Here is a 239-nt window from a genome sequence, read left to right on the forward strand (position 1 = left end):
ACGGCTGGCAGACGCTCGCGCACCCTCTACCGGAAACTTTATCATATACTCGATTCTCCTTCCTGTTCTGGTATCTACGGTCTGTTATTTTTGTATGTGTGGTTCAGGTTAGTTGTTGATTTTGTGTCTGAATTTTTTGGGGGAGGGGTATTCAGGAGATAGTTTATATTGTGTTTTGTACATGATTTCTCACAGATTGTCCGTAAAACCCCCTGCCGATGTTGCCAGATGTATGATGT

The sequence above is a fragment of the Penaeus monodon genome, chromosome 38 (genome assembly GCF_015228065.2).
Source record: "Penaeus monodon isolate SGIC_2016 chromosome 38, NSTDA_Pmon_1, whole genome shotgun sequence".
Lineage (NCBI taxonomy): Eukaryota > Metazoa > Arthropoda > Malacostraca > Decapoda > Penaeidae > Penaeus > Penaeus monodon.